Source organism: Mirounga angustirostris, unplaced genomic scaffold, assembly GCF_029215605.1.
Source record: "Mirounga angustirostris isolate CCGP_5_RB_7025 unplaced genomic scaffold, mMirAng1.0.hap1 SCAF_11, whole genome shotgun sequence".
NCBI lineage: Eukaryota > Metazoa > Chordata > Mammalia > Carnivora > Phocidae > Mirounga > Mirounga angustirostris.
Genome location: NW_026991719.1, coordinates 19353534 through 19369610, shown reverse-complemented (window position 1 = coordinate 19369610; position 16077 = coordinate 19353534).

Here is a 16077-nt window from a genome sequence, read left to right as displayed (position 1 = left end):
GGCCTCACAACAGATGGGTTTGGGAATAGAACAGGGTGGTTACCTGGAGTAATGGATGGATATTGGAAGAAGGGGGCTATTTATTGTGGTCTATGAGTTAGGAATGCTTTTGTCTGCAAGTGACAAAACCTAACTAAGAATGACTTTAACAAGAAAAGGACTGATTTTTTTCCTGTATAAGTCAGAATCTGGATTTAGCCACTGGGGCATTGATTTAGTGGTTCAAGAATGTCAGACATGGCATCTCTCCCATTCTCTCAGCCTTCCCTTCAAGTTTGTTGCCTCATGCTTGAAATACAACATTCACAATTCTAGACATCAGATATGCACTTCGGGCAAGAAAAAGGGGGAAAGTTATATCTGTTCCTTTAATAAGGAAAGTAATATTTTCTCCAGAAGCACCCCAGGAGATTTCCCCTTATGTCTTCACGGCTAGACCTCTAGCACATGGCCACTCCTAAAATCAGGAGAGGTTGAGAAAGAGTTTAGGATTTTTAGCCTGTCAGAAAGGGGAGAAGGAGATTGTAAATGAGTGTTGGGAGGACTAAGCAAGAACTAGGATATGTGTGTTGGGGGGCTGGGGACGCATGGGGAGTTGCTAGGGCTACTTGTGGCCTGAGCTGGGGTACAGGGACCAGGTGCAGTACCAGTAGCGGCCTCAAGGGGGAACCAAAGGGAAGGACACGCTGCTGGGCCCCCACACAATGCTCATTTCATGACTCTGGGTCTCTCCTCTCCACCATCATTGCTTCTTTACCTCTGCCCTGAATCCAGATCCTTGCCCTTTCTCTCAGATGTTGGCTTTTACTTCGATGCTGTCATTGGCCTCTTTCTCGTCTCACTCTGCACACACCTGGAGAGAAGTCAGGAAACTGACATTAGCAGGGCCTGAGACTCCTGCCAGGCCTAGAAGCTGTGCCAACCATGAGCTCCCTCTGGGTAAGGTTTGGATTTGCCAAGCCTTGGAATCCCAGCCAGCCAGAGAGGAGGAAAATAACAGGGGCTTGAATGCCCAATGATCAGTGCCAGGCCAGTCAGTGGGAAGCCAGACTGTCATCACCTGGGATAAGAAATCTGTTCTCTGAAGACAAGTTTGATTCTGGACTTAGGCATTTTCTTCATGGTTTCTGCCTTTCCCGTTCGTTTCTTGGCATACTTTTCCAGAAACCCCATCCTTATCATCTCAGAATGAAAAGAAAAAAGGAATTGCCCACATCACATCAAGGAGACCCCCTTCCTTAACTCCCCGGCCAGGAATGAGAGAAGCCAACTTGTCCTAGCCTGAGATTCGGGTAAGAATAGGGTGGTTAGTGAGGTTAATACCTTGGAGGATATAGCCAAGGACAAAGGTGGTTTCTACTGTCCTCTCATAAGGGCATTCCTTTAGGAGGGACTCTCAACCAGGGTCATTGGTGAGATGAGGGAATCAGAATTTCTGGTGAAGCTGGCATGTGATGGTTTAAAACCTAGCAACAACAACAACAACAACAAAATAAATAAAAAAATAAAACCAAGCAACACTTTGCCCCCTGGAGTGGTTTTTAATCACATTGTTTATTTTGCATTTCAGAGAATATTAAAGGTGGGCATGGATGTTTGTGAAAAGGTAGCATGGCCTGTAAAGGCCAAGAAACACCGCTAGGGACAGTGACACAGAGCAGGGCATCACGTGGAGACAAGTAAGACAAACCTGATCGTCGATGCAAAGTTGCCTCAGACGAAAACTTCTCTGAAGTATCGGTGAGAGGATTTGGCTGCTTTAATGTGTGACCTACTGGGGGAGCTAGGGTTTGGAAGTCTGGTGAAGCCTATGAAGCCCATCTCAAAAACTGATTTTACATGCGTAAAATAAAATACGTAGGACAACAACAAAAAATCAACTATATTGAAATACGGATATCAAAATTTAAAAAAAATATCCAGGTCTGTGACAGATACATGTGCTTCTTTATTCACATGTTAAATGGCAAGATCAAACAACAGTTCTAACAGCTGCTGTAATTTTGAAACGGTGATGAGTGTTAACAGTATTTTGAGATGTCTGCAACAACTAAGACGTGAAATGTGAAAACAACTGTGAGCTTTATTGGGGATGAAGTCACAGGCACTGTTAGGACTTCTGAGGTTTCCTGCCTATGTTGGATGGAAGGAAGTGCCAAATTTTGGTTAGGGGTTGAAACCCAAAAGGTAAAAATTTCCCATCCAAGTCATGGGCCTCCTGAATTCTACCCATAGACCTCATGGAGGTGCACAGGTTTAGAACTCCTGGCTACAGAGAGGAGGAAAGAGGCGATGACACAGTGGCAGGTTAATGCTACAATTAAGGAGGCCGTGCAGAAGACCACACCGAAGCCACGGGGGCGCTATCCATCCTTCCGTGAATGGCCTGGAGTAGAAGCTGGACTCCATTTTCTGGGTCTCTTTGGACTCGCAGATCATGCCAAGTCCAGGAAATGGCGCGGCTCATTTTTTATTGGCAGTGAACTTGGTTATCTTGCGGGAGATTAATGGACTTAACATCTGCTCCAAGCCTGGGAGGGCTTCTGGTGAAGGTTTGCTCTCAGCCTTCCTGCCTTGACTGGATCTGAAGCGTCACACAGTGTCAGCCCGTGTAATGTTTATTTGCCTCCTCCCTGAATGTGCTAAATACAAATGAAAAGCCAACATCAAACACAAAGGAAAGGTGCAAGAAAAAGATTTGGCTTTGGGTCGTCCCTCTTTCTGAATATGGCACTAGGAATCTAATTGCTAATACCCATCGAGTCCTCAGTCAGAAGGTCACCTCAAGACTCATGTTAATCATTATTCTCATTTTGCAAACTGAGACTGAGGACTGGCGATGAGTTCAAGGCTGAGGAGCATGACAAACAGAGTGTGATGAATAGAATTTCCAACCAAAGAATCACAATCCTTCTGGCCATGGATGCAGTTAGTTACCCTTTTAAAAGCATGTCCACCAGTAAGCAAGTAATTATTGAATGTGTGGCACATGACCAGCAAGGTGGGGATGGGGGCCTCTTCAGCTGTGATGGTCAGGCATGGCCTCTCTGAGGAGGTGACATTGTCGTTGAGAGCCCAGTGAGGAAAAGCAGCAGCCATACAAAGATCCGGGTAAAAGTGCTCTAAACACAAGGAATGGCCTGTAGCAGTGCCCCAAGAGAGCAGCCCATGCTGGCGGACAGGGACAGGTGGAAGGCCACTGTGAGTGAGAGGGAGCATTGCGGGAGTTGCAGCCAGAGGGGTAGGCAGGCCCAGAGCTGGGAGGGCTCCGGAGGTCACCGTGAGGAGTAGGGATTGTGTCCAGCTTGAACTGGGAAGCCTCTGGAGGGTTTTTAAGCAGAGCAGCCTGCTTGATCAGCACGCTCTGACTTCTGTTTCTCACCGTAGCTCTGGCCGCTGGGTGAGGACAGACTGTCAAAGTCAAGAGTGCGAATGAGGCAGACCACAGTCTCCTGATGGGGAGTTGGGGCCCCTTGGACTAGTGTTGTAGCTGTGCAGACAGTGAGAAGTGCCCAGATTCTGGAGATATTTTTAGAGGCATAGACAATAGGACTTAACGTCAAATTAGATTTGACGTATGAGAGGAAGAGTGGTATCAGGGATGACTCCTCAGAAACGTGGGAAGAAGTTTCTGAGCAAGGGAAGGCTACCAAGAGGTCTGCCATAACTGGCAGCAGTGTCCATGGGAAAAATGGTGAGTTCTGTAGGGTTCGTCTTGTGTCTTCTGGGACTTGCCCTCCATGACCATTTTCAATACCACTACCTTCTAGGTCTCCATTTTCTTTTTTGGCTTCTCAAGGGTTGTAAGCATATACCTCTTTCTTAGAAAGCAGTACAAGGCTCAAGGGTCGTAGAGAGAAAGTAGGGTCTGGAACACAAAAGGACTAGAGCTTGAATCCTGGCCCCCTCATTGACTTGTTGTGTCACCTGGGCAACTTGCTTCTGAGTGTCAATTGTTTGTCATCTATGAAATGGGAGGAAAAGACTTAACCTCTTAGAGTTCTTTGAAGACTGAATAACACAATGAATGAAAAGCGCCCAGCCCAGAGCAGGCTCTGAGCTAACTTGTCCCGACTTCAATTTCAATTTACCTCTCTCATATTCTATTTGGGTCCTGGCTTGGTGACAGCCTGGCTAGAAGTTCACTAATAAACTAAATCATGTGGAGATATTGCCCTGGTTCTCCAAGCTGGCCCCACATAAAAGCAACTGACAAGTTCTAAAAAATACTCAAACCCATACCCCACCTCCTTTGGGTTTCTGATTTGGTTGGCTGGGGGTGTCAAAGGATCATTATTTTTAAAAGCTCCCTAGGTATTTCTAGCAAGCAGTTATGTTTGAGAACCCCTGTTAAATTGATGGACAGTTATAATTTAATTAATGGTCATCAAGTAGCCACTAGTGTTTCTAGAAAAATGGTAGGGGTTGTAAAGATGTACCCCAAGCTGGAGTTTTCACTTGAGGAAACAAGGGCTTTTCTATTAAGAGTCCCTCGATAGCTAATATTTGTTGCATACTTCTGTGTCAATGTGTCAGACAGTGTTCAAAATTCTCTCTCTCTCTTTCTCTCTTGCTCTCCCCCTCCCCGGTATTCTTCTCTCTCTGTATTGGTGTGTATCATCCCCTAAAATTTGGGAAATCCATGGAACTGTGATTCAGACTCATCTGCCTGCTTCAGTCCTGTGGCTGGCCTTGGTGAGGACTTCTTCCTAGGTCCTGCATCCCTCTACATGGAAGTCCCAGGCTGAAGACCTGTTCAAGTGGCTTCCTATAGCACTTAGCTTGAAGAGCACAAACTTGAACAAGGGCCCTCTCTCTCTTTCCATCTCTGTTTCTGTCTCACTCTCACCTTAGCTACGTTGGCCTTTTTTTCTATTCCCTGAAAGATCCCACCTTCTCTGTCCCCTCAGGGCCTTCACACATGTTCCTTCCTCCAACCGGCCCCCTTCACAATCCCTTTGCCCCGAAACTGACTCCTGATATTGTTTTGATATTCCTTTTGTAGGTATCTATCTACCTATTCGCCTGCTTGTTGAATATCTGTCTTCCACACTCTACCATAAGTTCACAAAGGCAGGGATAGGTCCGTTTTGTTCTCCATTGAGTCCTCAGTGCCCAGCCCAGTACTACAATATTTGTTGAGTAAGTGCAGTGGTGAACACTTCTTCCCTCAGTGTTAGACTCAATCAGGAGCGCACTGTGGGTAGAGACATTCCAGTGCCAGCTTCCCAAAGGACTCCGAGACTGTCGTCTTCCAAACTGGGCCCTTGGTGCCTGATCCAGTCAGTTGGTGACTCTCAGCCCCCTCGTGGCCTCAGTGCACTTTTCTGTTATCTGGCCTTGGCTGAGACCACCAAGTGGTTTTAATAATGTTGTACCCCACACAGAAAGGGTTGGAATGTTGGACTGCTCTTTCTAAGAGACTCTATATAGCTTCTGGGTAAATTCCTGGCTCTGAATTGATACAAGGACTGAAGGGCTGGGACAATATGCCCAGGCAGTATTACCAATGTCTGTGCTGGGGGCTTGACTCCACTCCACTGGCCCAAGCCCCCATTTAGTTGAGGTGTTTCATAGTGGCCTATGGGTCAGAAGCATGATTATATTAGTAGTTAGACATAGTATGATTTTGGTACCTGGCTACACTTCCTGTGGAGGAATGAGTGGCTTATTTAGAGAACAAAGCTCCGAGGTCATTTTTATCCCCCATTCCTAAATATGAAGCCTTTCATCTTTTGTGTTTGTAGGGCAGAAAGGCCATGCATCTCACTGAAAGCATTTGCCGAGTGGTTTTAGTATGGGTCCCTCATAAGGAGACCTTGAGTTGAGCTATGGATGCAAGTAGTCTCTTTGGGAGTGGTCCCAGGAAGCACCGGCAGGGGAGGGGCAGAGTGAGACCGGGGAGAGAAGGGAGCCTGTACAGACACAAGTTAATGATGGCGTTACTGTTGTGGGTGGCTGCCCCTCAGTTCTGCTGTGGGCCTCTGGGAGACCGTGTGCAGCCGGGCTCAGAGTTGTTCTACCTGAGGGGAGAGGAAGCGGGGCTGTGTATCCACCCACTCCCATCCTTCATTGGTTGGCAGCCACTGGGGGCGGTGTTAGCTCCGGGCACTTCCGGCCTGCCCCACGTGTGGACAGAGCATGCTCCTGTGGCTAAAACAGGCTTTTAGGTAAGCGGCCCCAGGGGCTTGTCGGGAAAGCTATGGGCGTGTAGGAGAATAATGAACGGCAAGAGGACGGGGACGGGGTACCAGCAACTTCTGCTGTGTCTGTGATACTGAGCATATCTGCATGTGCGCCACATTGCTGGGCGGGGGGGGGGGGGCTGCGAAAAAGGTAACCATTTTGCTGGAGGCTTATGAGTTCAGATAGATGATGACTCCGACAGATATACAGGACATATAACATATAGTAAATGTTCAGGACATACACACATCTTGAGCAAGTACAAACCCATAGACAAACGGAGAAGGAACGTACCCTGAATACAAACTGGTATGTTAGACCGGTTGACCCTAGCTCCGTTCTCATTCTGCACATAAACTTGCAGGGTTCGGGGGTGCGGGCCAGATTTAAGGAATCTCAAAAACATTACAAAACAGTTGTCAGAAAAATATGCATCCTTACATTTATATACTTTCGATACAACTTTCCACCAATTGTTAGGGAAAATATGAATGCATTTAAACTGGTAAACTTATCAAAAATATTTTTTCTGCCTGCTTCGTACAAGTCAAAGAGCTGTTACACCTAATGTTGTCCTACAGATTAGGGTTTATCGTACTAGCTCTACTCGAAAGACATATAATGAAGAAGAGTTGAGAAGAAGAGTGGTAAATAATGGAGGAAATGTTGATGTGCAGAGCTCTGGGTGTGTGCATGTTGGAGGCAGGTCGAGGTAAAGACAAGAACTGGAGATGAGCCAGCAGCTAGCCTAAGCAACTGGTAAATAAGATAGAACCACTATGAAACATTTGTCTTCTATTCTCTTTCCTTTATATGTTTTCCCCCCACGAAAAGGTAAGCCAAAGCAGGGGCTGTTAATTCAAAAAATTATTTATCACGGTAAGGCCTTATCCCATCACACAAATGTCAACTGGAAGCGTACGAAAAAAAAATTTACTTTGGCTGGCTTGTATTGTGCTTTGGGTTCGACTGAAAACCATTAGCCTTTATTCCCAACTCCCCCCACTGCTCTAAATCACTGAGCCAAAGACTGGCTTCATTTTGTTGAGGTCATATTAGCTCTGGGCATGAGGGGCTCAGTGACGCTTGGAAAGGGAAGCTAAATGCTGCAGTCAACATCTGCCTGAGCTTAGTTTTAAAGTGCTCGCCTCGATTCACTGCATTAATAATTTTTAGATGGGATCTTTTTTAAAACCAAAGTTAGTTATTTAGGGAATCATCTTCCTACATTTCTTGAAATATTTGTTGGTTAATATTCAAAGTACAACATGACCAAAACACTAGAGAAATAAAGATACGCTACAGATACAACCACATAATTATGGCATTCATGTGTAAAAACCAATACTAAAGAGTCTTCAGTTTTCTAAATGATTCTTTCAGCTTGAATTCATTTCTGGGCTCTGTTCTACGCCAGTGTGGAAGGTGTTCAGTCCGTTTTTTGAAAGTGCATTTACGGATGGGATTGTCAACTATCAGGGCTGGGAACCTTTTCCTAAGCCCTGTGCTAAGGTTCTGTTTCGTGTTCTTCTCTGTGGGGTCGACTGTGTCCTCGTGGCCGAGTATAGGCTTGATTACATGTGTGGTCTCTGGTTTCTGGGAGGGTTAGTACCTCCTATGCCCTTGCCATAACTGGCAGGTGCAGACAGCCTTTGAGAGGACTAGTGAGGGACGAATGGTCGTACATGGTCTAACGTCATTACAAATCTCCACTGTCGACACGTGTGCACTGGGTGGATTGACCGAGGGGCTTGTTGGGTAAAGGGACTCCTTGGCGACTCCCCTCTATCTCTTCCACTGAAGCCACCTTTAGATGTCCACAGTAAGATGGCCTGGAAACTACATTACAGTTGAAGGAGGAAGAAAGGCAGAGAGAATCATGGGGGGGATGGTGATGCTATCCGAATCACCTCTACAGCTTCTAAAAATAACGGATTGATCTTTCCCAAATCCCTCATCTGCAATGGAAAAATCCACTTTCTGCCTTCATTGACTGTCGCAGCCTTGGTGAACATATCAGTGAGGGTCTACTTAGGAAAAGAGAAACCGCACTAGGAATGTAAGTGGAAGGGAGGCGTTACAGGAACTTGTCACACAGGTGGCACAAGGCCCGAGAGCAAAAGGGGTAAGTCTCGGGAAGCCCCAGAAGAGTAGTAGCAGGAAGCAGTTCTCACCCCGGGCTGGGAGGACAAGAGTGGGAAGGAGTGTGCGGGGGTTGGTGCTTGGACCTCTGTGGTGCAGGTGCCCTGCTGCAGGGCCCGGGGGCCAATAAGGAGGCGGTGCAGTGGGTCCTGTGAAGGTCTAGGTGACACGGCCCCATGAGTGAGAGAGCGCCGACGGCTGGTCCTCTGGCACCTCTGACGGTGCAAGGGGAGGCTGCTGACAGAATGATGCTGACAGCAACTGGGAAAGAAGGGCGAAGTCCCTCTCCCCCTTTCCCACATTCCGCTTTCCTCTGGGAGACCCTCCATGTCCAGTGTCCCACCGGTGGAACTGGACGGGAGGCCGGCCAGCACGGGCACTGGGGCATTGTGGCTTGCAGAGTCCCCGCTCCAGGCTCACGGCAAGGTGGGGAGGTAGGTCGGTAGTAGGTAAAGGCCAGTCACGGTGATCGTCTGTCACCAACAGGAGCGGGCCTTTGTCCTTTCCTCTGCTCCGTGCTTTGCCTTCCATCCTTCTATCCTCTCTGTGAAGAACTCCCCAGCCTGGCCGGGCCCTTGCTTGGCCTCCCGGAAGGATGTTGCACAAAATGAAGTTAAGGAGGCTTTGGCCCCCGCTGCACGGCCTCAGTATTTTCTCTGCCCTGGCCTGTCTACAGGACCTGCTGCAGCCACACATGTTAGATTGAATGGAACAATAGACTTTTGATTTGACTTGAAAATATATCATTAATTTGAACAAGATCCAAGGATATTGAGGCCTGAGAGAGACAAGGAATTAAAAATGAACACATCAGAAGAGTTCAACCGAAGCAGTGGATGAATGCGTCTCCCTCATAATCCCTTAGAAAATACTTGGCTGTTTACAAGTCAAAACACTCTTATTCTGATGAATTTGAGGGATTTAATAAGATCTTAAAATCATCCTTGTTCACTTTTAAATGAACCAGCAAGCTGTAAGGTTCCCTTTGATCAGTGTATGCAAATTGATCTTCGAGGCTGATGCAGGTGACAATGGAATTTTCCAACCGCACAGCTATATATGCTTAATTATACATGGTATTGTTAGAGACGCCCATTTTTCATGGAGTTATGAAGGTTTCATAACTTTGGCAAAGTCATTTAATAAAAAGCAGTACTGAGATGGTAGCACTGATATTCTAAGTAACATCTCTAACCACCAGTGATTGTGCTTTATAGGGGTTTTAAGTCTGTGGTAAATAACTCCGTTTATGTCTAAGGGTATGTGCTTTATTAAAAACATTTCCTATTTTTCAGTAACAGTTTTTGATAAGATCAGCTGACTCAGTGGCTGATGTCCCCCTGTACCTTGCAGCAATTAGCATGCTTTACTTTAGGAAGTACTTGGGGAAGGAATGAAAGACGTCGAGAGAAAGTTTATAGGGAGAAGGAGAAATATTTGGGTTGGTTATTTGTTTAAATGGTTGTTTGTGAAGTGCTGGAGCTGATAAACACACACTTTTCTGTGTCCGCAGCTCACAGACTTTGATTTCATATCAAGCAATTAGAACCAACAGCTAGATGAGATCAATCCATGCTTTACTTTCATTTGTTAGGTTTATGCCCTGAGTTCCCTCAATCTATGGGATTTCTGAAATTTCTCCTCCTCTTTTCTTATTCCCTGTCCTGGGTACATATGTTTCTTCAGTCTTCTCTTGACTCCCCAAAGATTGTCACTTATCCGCTGAGCTGGCAAGCATCATGCTTTTTTTTTTTTTTTTTCCTTTTGATTATATTTTCTGAGAAAGATGGAAACAGTGGTGGCATATGGTTTTGGGTCAGGTTATTTCTCCATCGGCTTTAAATTGTCTCAGTACCACAGATTTCCTTGTAGATAAATTAGGCACTTCTGAAAACAGGATGAGGTCTTTGAGACCTACAGCTATGCTTAATTATAATACCTTATATTTGCATAATGTTCTAAAGTGCATTGTCTCCTAAAAAGACTCTTACCTCATTATATTTTAATTGTATTGTTCACAGGTCTGTCACTCTTAATAGAAAGTAAGCTCCTGGATGGCCAGAAATATATATATTTCTCATCTGGCAGGCCCAGTGCCGGGCATATAATTAGTGCTTTAATAACCATTTGTTGAATATGCGATAAATCTTGCACTAGTTTTACTCACAACGTTATCAGGAGAATTAGAGGAATCTTTAGATGGAAAAACCCTGATCGCTGAACCTGGTACAAAGAGGGCTCTCAGGAAATGTCTTTGAATTAAATAACAACTTTGTGATGCAAACAGGACACTTAAAGGGTGGAGCCCTAGAACGCGGATCTTCAGCTTCTTAAAGGCAGGCTTTTTCCCTCCTACCCAAGGATTCTCCACACGGACCCATTGCCAAAAGAGCCGAGAAGGGCTATTGGACTGGTTCTCTAAATAAATTCAGTTATTTACTTGAATGTATCTGTCAGAGGAGACCATCTTAATAATGCATGGCAAGACACGGGGAGCAGTGGTGAAAGGAGTTCAAAATAATAAATAATCCCTCAAAGCACTTATTCCTCCCAGAAATGCAAAATGCCACAAGGAGTAGCAGACTTATCTTCATTATTAAATTTTGGTTACAGTTGTAACAGGCTGCAGTGGAGTTCATGGGGGTGGGAGTTTAATCTTCAGGTTTTGAGTGTAAGCTCCAGGAGGCCAGCTTCTGTGAAATCAGCACAGTATCCCCAGTGCCTGGCACAGTGCCTGGAATATGGTAGGTGCTGTTGTAGACTGCGTTAATGGGCCCAATCTCCATTCCTCCTGTATCCACATCCTTTGCCATCTGACTTTGCAGTCTGTCCCATTAAAGAGGCAGAATCTATTTTTCTACCCTTTGGCTTTGAGTTTGGCTATATGGCTTGCTTTGGCCAATGGAATATTAAGTGGCCAAAGGCTTGGAGGGCAGACCAAATGCTTGGAAAACACTTGAAAATGAGGCTTATCTTATACCTCTGCTATTGCCATGAGAGGTACCTGCCTAGGCTCCCTCTCCAGCCCCAGGAAGAAGATAAGAAACATATGGAGCAGAGCTGTACCCCCCACAGCTAAGCCCTGGCCAAATAAGTCAGCCCGCAGCGGAGACCCGCAGAGGTGCCCCTGGGACCCAGCCTGAGTCATCTGCCCTTCAACTAACACATAGATTTGGGAGAGCAGAGCCACGGTTGTTTAAAGCCATTTAATTTGACGTGGTTTTTGTAGTATTTTTGTGGCAATGACTAACTGATTCAGATGCTTAATGATTACTTGCAAAAGAATGAAGGCATAAAAGGCATCGCATGGCCAACTGTTCTTAGGTGCCTATTTCTTTTTCTAGCATCACTTCTCTGAAGAAGCTATCAGGCAAGGAAACCTGGAAGAAGATACCTGGAGCCCTTAGGAGACTCAGGTTTTAACAGTGGCTCGATCAAACTTCAGTGGATTCAGTGAGACGGATCTATAAAGTGAGGATAATTGTACCAAATACATACCCTGGTAATTTCACAGGAAGCGTGTGAAGATGAAAAGCACTGGTGGACTTTTCAAAAGCTCAATGTCCTCTGCTAACGTTATTATCAGGTTCTACTATAATGACCAATAGATCTGACCTCATCAGACAATGCGATATTTCACAAAAGCCTATTTTTTTCAGGACATCTCAGTTTCTGTGTGTAAATGCCATTACATTTATTTTTATCTTTCTGTAGCATTCATCAACATAGGTTTTTTTTAAATTTTATTTTATTATGTTATGTTAGTCACCATACAATACTTCATTAGTTTTTGATGTGGTGATCCACGATAAATTGTTTTCATATAACACCCAGTGCTCCATGCAGTACGTGCCCTCCTTAATACCCATCACTGGGCTAACCCATCCCCCCACCCCCTCCCCTCTAAAACCCTCAGTTTGTTTCTCAGAGTCCATGGTCTCTCATGGTTCATCTCTCCCTCCGATTTCCCCCCCTTCATTTTCCCCTTCCTTCTCCTAATGTCCTCCATGCTATTCCTTATGTTCCACAAATAAGTGAAACCATATGATAATTGACTTTCTCTGCTTGACTTATTTCACTTAGCATAATGTCCTCCAGTCCCATCCATGTTGATGCAAAAGTTGGGTATTCATCCTTTCTGATGGCTGAGTAATATTCCATTGTATATATGGACCACATCTTCTTTATCCATTCGTCTGTTGAAGGGCATCTTGGCTCTTTCCACAGTTTGGCTATTGTGGACATTGCTGCTACGAACATTGGGGTGCATATGGCCCTTCTTTTCACTACCTCTGTGTCTTTGGGGTAAATACCCAGTAGTGCAATTGCTGGGTTATAGGGTAGCTCTATTTTTAATTTTTTGAGGAACCTCCACACTGTTTTCCAAAGTGGCTGTACCAACTTGCATTCCCACCAAAAGTGTAAGAGGGTTCCCCTTTCTCCACAACCTCTTCAACATTTGTTGTTTCTTGCCCTGTCCATTTTTGCCATTCTAACTGGTGTAAGGTGGTATCTCAATGTGGTTTTGATTTGAATTTCCCTGATGGCTAATGATGATGAACATTTTTTCATGGGTCTGTTAGCCATTTATATGTCTTCTTTGGAGAAGTGTCTGTTCATGTCTTCTGCCCATTTTTTGACTTGATTATTTGTTTATTGGGTGTTGAGTTTGAGAAGTTCTTTATAGATCTTGGATACCAGCCCTATATCTGTAGTGTCATTTGCAAATATCTTCTCCCATTCTGTGGGTTGCCTCTTTATTTTGTTGACTGTTTCCTTTGCTGTGCAGAAGCTTTTTATCTTGATGAAGTCCCAAAAGTTCGTTTTTGCTTTTGTTTCACTAGCTTTTGGAGATGTATCTTAAAAGAAATTGCTGTGGCCAATGTCAAAGAGGTTATTGCCTATGTTCTCCTCTAGGATTTTGATGGATTCCTGTCTCACATTGAGGTCTTTCATCCATTTTGAGTTTATCTTTGTGTATGGTGTTAGAGAATGGTCGAGTTTCATTCTTCTGCATGTGGCTGTCCAATTTTCCCAGCACCATTTATTGAAGAGACTGTCTTTTTTCCATTGCATATTTTTTCCTGCTTTGTCAAAGTATATTTGACCATAGAGTTGAGGGTCCATAACTGGGCTCTCTATTCTGTTCCACTGGTCTATATGTCTGTTTTTGTGCCAGTACCATGCTGCCTTGGTGATCACTGCTTTGTAATATAGCTTGAAATCGGGCAATGTGATGCCCCCAGCTTTGTTTTTCTTTTTCAACATTTCCTTGGTGATTCGGGGTCTTTTCTGATTCCATACAAATTTTAGGATTGTTTATTCCAGCACTTTGAAAAATGTCATTGGAATTTTGATCAGGATGGCATTGAAGGTATAGTTTGCTCTGGGTAGCATAGCCATTTTAACAATGTTTATTCTTTGGATCCATGAGCATGGAATGTTTTTCCATCTTTTTGTGTCTTCTTCAATTTCTTTCATGAGTGTTCTGTAGTTCCTAAGATTTTTTTATTTATTTGCCAGGGAGAGAGAGAGCAAGTGAGCGAGAGAGCGTGAGAGTACAAGCAGGGGGAGTGGCAGGCAGAGGGAGAAGCAGGCTCCCCGCTGAGCAAGGATCCTGATGCAGGACTCGATCCTAGGATCCTGGGATCATGATCCGAGCTGAAAGCAGACACTTAGCCAACTGAGCCACCCAGGCGTCCCTTTATCAACATAGGTTTTTGATAGAATCATTACTGCCTCTTAAAGACTCAGGACTGTCATTATGAGCAGCAATAGTTTGTTACTTCATCAACTCAACTGTAAGATAAGGAGGAGTCAAGCTGACCTCTGGTGACCTCCAGTATCCTTTCTGCTTCTCATATTGGTCCTTTATTGTGCTGCCATGAAGCGATATCTTTAGCTGCTATGGAAAGTTGGAGGACTCACAGGGTCCATTCACAGAATGTCCCCCCACCCAGCTCCTTCGCCTGAATGCTTCCCCCTGCAGTGTTGGTCTTGTGTTCCTCACCCCAGTAGATGTTCTTTAGCTAAGGTGGATGTGTTCTGTATCTAATCCAGCACTGTCTTTCACACACATGGTCATCTGGAGGAGACCAGCAGTCTCTCCACATATTTATAATATTATTAAGTTCATAGCTTTTGGGTGCATCTTTGCTGCACAAAAGTCCCTTAACTTGGGGGTCCCCTTGGTTACAACTGGTTGAGGCTGCTGCACGTTGGACCTCTGGTTAGGTGAGGTTTTTCCTGAATTGTTGGCCTCCCATCCACAGCTGTGCTTTAGTGTAGTCTTGAGCGTGGACCCAAATCATTCATCTCCCTTCACTCCACGTTGCTTTATATGCTTTGTAGGGGAAAGAGAGCCAACTTTGCAGACACCTAGTTTGCGTCCTCTCTGCTTATCTCCTATTCTGCCTTCAGGTGGAGAGCACTATTTTTCATTTCATCTCATGAGGATAAACCTGGACATACTGATCTTGGTTGAGCCATTTCTGATCTGTGCTCCAACTAAAGTTCTCCCACATGGGTTATGTCTCACAGCAGAGTGGAAAGAATACAAATGCAGAGTCAGATAGATGTGTACTCCTATATTGGCTTTGCCATGTGTGAGCTGTTCCACTTTACCAGCTGTGCAATGAAAAATCTCCAAGTTGTAGTTTTCCCATCGATAGAATGGGGTTAATCCTAGTTCTTACTTTATTGTCCTGTTTTGAGGTTTAAATGAGGTATATGTAAGGAAATATATCATAGTGACTGGCAGATGTAAGAATTTAATTAATGTTATCATTAATCTTATTAATATGTATTCATTGTAGAAATTTGTAAGATATACAGCAGTACAAAGAAAAATTTGAAAAAGAACGCCACACTTACAGAACTATATATATAGTGTGTGTGTGTGTGTGTGTGTGTGTATGGGAGGGATGTGTTTGTCTAGAACTATTTGAACTATATATATAGTGTGTGTGTGTGTGTGTGTATGGGAGGGATGTGTTTGTCTAGAACTATTTGAACTATATATATAGTGTGTGTGTGTGTGTATGGGAGGGATGTGTTTGTCTAGAACTATTTGAACTATATATATAGTGTGTGTGTGTGTGTGTGTGTGTGTGTATGGGAGGGATGTGTTTGTCTAGAACTATTCGAACTATATATATAGTGTGTGTGTGTGTGTGAGGGGTGTGTTTGTCTAGCCCATTCTATGCTGCTCTACAAAATGGTTATTTCCCAAAGCAATTTCTGATTAGAATCTCAAATTGTGGATCTCATTTGGGGTTTCCCAGAACTGATTTTGGAGCAAAGTTTTAGCACTTTTTTTTTTTTTTTTAGCAAATATCTTCCCAAGGGATTAAAGGGAGGAGAGTTCATAGTCAAATTACATGCAGCAATTAAAAGCTTCATTTCTTCCTAATAATTTGGGCCAATTCAGTGATATTTTCTAAGCATGTGCTAGGTGGATTACACATAGACGTTTCTATGTTTGTCCTAGATAAAGCATCATGAGTGAAAATGCTCTAGATTTTGCATTCTGCAGGGCTGTATGTCCAAAGGTCAGCAATTTTTCTGGATGGATGGCAGGAATGATCTGTACAGAATAGTTACGTTTTTCGACAAGGGACTGCTATCTTTCCCTTGGAGGTAACCCACAGATTAGGCAGCCAGAAATCACATTCAGTGCTCCAAAATGTCAAAGCTTCAGTTGACAAAGAAATCATTTCAGAATCATAGTGTGAAGTGCAAAGTAGGCTT